A 3792-nucleotide genomic window follows, 5' to 3' on the forward strand; every position below is an offset into this window, starting at 1 on the left:
TGAGGTCCCTTTCAAACTCAAAAAGAGTGAACATCCGGAGATCCGACATGAGATTCGAAGAAGAGGTTGGGAAGTTCTCACCAACCCCATTCAACAGGTCGGAATCTTAATGGTTCAAGAGTTCTATGCCAATGCATGGATCACCAAGAGCCATGATCAAAGTGTGAACCCGAACCCAAAGAATTGGCTTACAATGGTTCGGGGGAAATACTTAGATTTTAGTCTGGAAAATGTGAGGTTGGCATTCAACTTGCCCATGATGCAAGGAGATGAACATCCTTACACAAGAAGGGTCAACTTTGATCAAAGGTTGGACCAAGTCCTCACTGACATTTGTGAAGAGGGCGCCCAATGGAAGAGAGATTCAAGAGGGAAGCCGGTTCAATTAAGAAGGCATGACCTCAAGCCCGTGGCTAGAGGATGGTTGGAGTTTATCCAACGCTCAATCATTCCCACTAGCAACCGGTCTGAAGTTACTCTAGACCGGGCCATCATGATCCATAGCATCATGATTGGAGAAGAAGTAGAAGTCCATGAGGTTATAGCCCAACAACTCTATAAGGTGGCGGACAAGTCCTCTACCTTAGCAAGGTTAGCCTTTTCTCATCTCATTTGTCACCTCTGTTATTCAGTAGGAGTTGACATAGAAGGAGACATCCTCATTGATGAGGACAAGCCCATCACTAAGAAAAGGATGGAGCAAACAAGAGACCCCTCTCATCATGAGATCCCTGAGATGCCTCAAGGGATGCACTTTCCTCCACAAGACTATTGGGAGCAAATTAACACCTCCCTAGGAGAATTGAGTTCCAACATGGGACAACTAAGGGTGGAGCACCAAGAACATTCCATCCTCCTCCATGAAATTAGAGAAGATCAAAGAATCATGAGAGAGGAGCAACAAAGACAAGGAAGAGACATTGAGGAGCTCAAGCACTCCATAAGATCTTCAAGAGGAAGAACAAGCCGCCATCACTGAGGTGGACCCGTTCTTTAATCTCCTTGTTCTTTATTTTCTTGTTTTTCGAATTTTCATGCTTATGTTTATCCATGTTTGTGTCTTATGATCATTAGTGTCCTAGTGTCTATGCCTTAAAGTTATGAATGTCCTATGAATCCATCACCTTTCATAAATAAACAATGTTCTTAATTGAAAAAGAGAAGAATTGCATGAATTTTGAATTTTATAACAGATTAATTATTTTGATGTGGTGGCAACACTTTTGTTTTCTGAATGTATGCTTAAACAGTGCATATGTCTTTTGAATTTGTGGTTCATGAATGTTGGCTCTTGAAAGAATGATGAAAAAGGAGACATGTTACTGAGGATCTGAAAAATCATAAAAATGATTCTTGAAGCAAGAAAAAGCAGTGAATACAAAAGAAAAAAAAAGAAAAAAAAAGAAGGAGAAAAACGAAAAAAAAATAAAAGAAAGAGAAAAAGAAAGAAAAAAAAGAAAGAAATAAAGTTGTGATCCAAGGCAAAAAGAGTGTGCTTAAGAACCCTGGACACCTCTAATTGGGGACTCTAGCAAAGCTGAGTCACAATCTAAAAAAGTTCACCCAATTATGTGTTTGTGGCATGTATGTATCCGGTGGTAATACTGGAAGACAGAGTGCTTTGGGCCACGGACAAGACTCATAAAGTAGCTGTGTTCAAGAATCATCATACTTAACTAAGAGAATCAATAACACTATCCGGATTCTGAGTTCCTAAAGAAGCCAATCATTCTGAATTTCAAAGGATAGAGTGAGATGCCAAAACTGTTCAGAGGCAAAAAGCTAAAAGCCCCCGCTCATCTAATTAATACTGATCTTCATAGATGTTTTTGGAATTCATTGCATATTCTCTTCTTTTTATCTTATTTGATTTTCAGTTTGCTTGAGGACAAGCAACAATTTAAGCTTGGTGTTGTGATGAGCGGATAATTTGTACGCTTTTTGGCATTGTTTTTAGTATGTTTCTAGTAGGATTTAGTTAGTTTTTAGTATATTTTTATTAGTTTTTGGTTAAAATTCACTTTTCTGGACTTTACTATGAGTTTGTGTGTTTTTCTGTGATTTCAAGTGTTTTCTGGTTGAAATTGAGGGACCTGAGCAAAAATCTGATTCAGAGACTGAAAAGGACTGCAGATGCTGTTGGATTCTGACCTCCCTGCACTCGAAGTGGATTTTCTGGAGCTACAGAAGCCCAATTGGCGCGCTCTCAACGGCGTTGGAAAGTAGACATCCTGGGCTTTCCAGAAATATATGATAGTCCATACTTTGCTCAAGATTTGATGGCCCAAACTGGCGTTCAAAGTCACCTTCAGAATTCCCAGCGTTAAACGCCGGAACTGGCACCAAAGTGGGAGTTAAACGCCCAAACTGGCACAAAAGCTGGCGTTTAACTCCAAGAAGAGTCTCTACACGAAAATGCTTCAATGCTCAGCCCAAGCACACACCAAGTGGGCTCGGAAGTGGATTTTTATGTCATTTACTCATCTTTGTAATTCTTAAGCTACTAGTTCCCTATAAATAGGACCTTTTATTATTGTATTTTCATCTTGGTTTTTCTGGTTCCCTCTCTGGGACCGAAGCCAATGATCACTTTTGTTCTTATGTATCTTCAGCGGTGGAGTTTCTACACACCATAGATTAAGGTGTGGAGCTCTGCTGTACCTCGAGTATTAATGCAATTACTATTGTTCTTCTATTCAATTCCGCTTGTTCTTGTTCCAAGATATCACTTGTTCTTCAACTTGATGAATGTGATGATCCGTGACACTCATCATCATTCTCACCTATGAACGTGTGACTGACAACCACCTCCGTTCTACCTTAGATTGGGTGAATATCTCTTGGATTCCTGATACACGATGCATGGTTGATCGCCTGACAACCAAGCGCTCGCCTGACAAACGAGCCAGCCATTCCGTGAGATCAGAGTCTTCGTGGTATAGGCCAGAACTGATGGCGGCATTCAAGAGAATCCGGAAGGTCTAACCTTGTCTGTGGTATTCTGAGTAGGATTCAATGATTGAATGACTGTGACGTGCTTCAAACTCGCGATTGTGGGGCGTTAGTGACAGACGTAAAAGAATCACTGGATTCTACTCCGACATGATCGAGAATCGACAGCTGGATAGCCTTGCCGTGACAGGGTGCGTTGAACATTTCCACTGAGAGGATGGGAGGTAGCCACTGACAACGGTGAAACCCTTGCATAAGCTTGCCATGGAAAGGAGTAAGAAGGATTGGATGAAGACAGTAGGAAAGCAGAGAGACGAAAGGGACAAAGCATCTCCATTCGCTTATCTGAAATTCTCACCAATGGAATACATAAGTATCTCTATCTTTATCTTTTTGTTTTATTCATATATCATCCATAACCATTTGAGTCTGCCTGACTAAGATTTACAAGGTGACCATAGCTTGCTTCATACCAACAATCTCCGTGGGATCGACCCTTACTCGCGTAAGGTTTATTACTTGGACGACCCAGTGCACTTGCTGGTTAGTTGTGCGGAGTTGTGATAAAGAGTTGAGATTGCAATGAGCGTACCATGTTGATGGCGCCATTGATGATCACAATTTCGTGCACCATTTGTGCTCCAATTTCATGCCCTTGATTCCAAAGTGGCTTTGGAGTATTCTCTTTCTTGCCTCTTGGGGTGGGTTGTTTTCCTTTAGGAGCCATGATCTTAATGAGTATGTTTTTGTGATCACGGATAACCACACCAAACTTAGAGCTTTGCTTGTCCTCAAGCAAAAGAGAAGAAAGGAGAGGGATAGGAGGAGAGCAAGTGTGGC

The sequence above is a fragment of the Arachis stenosperma genome, chromosome 3 (assembly GCF_014773155.1).
Source record: "Arachis stenosperma cultivar V10309 chromosome 3, arast.V10309.gnm1.PFL2, whole genome shotgun sequence".
Taxonomy (NCBI): Eukaryota; Viridiplantae; Streptophyta; class Magnoliopsida; order Fabales; family Fabaceae; genus Arachis; species Arachis stenosperma.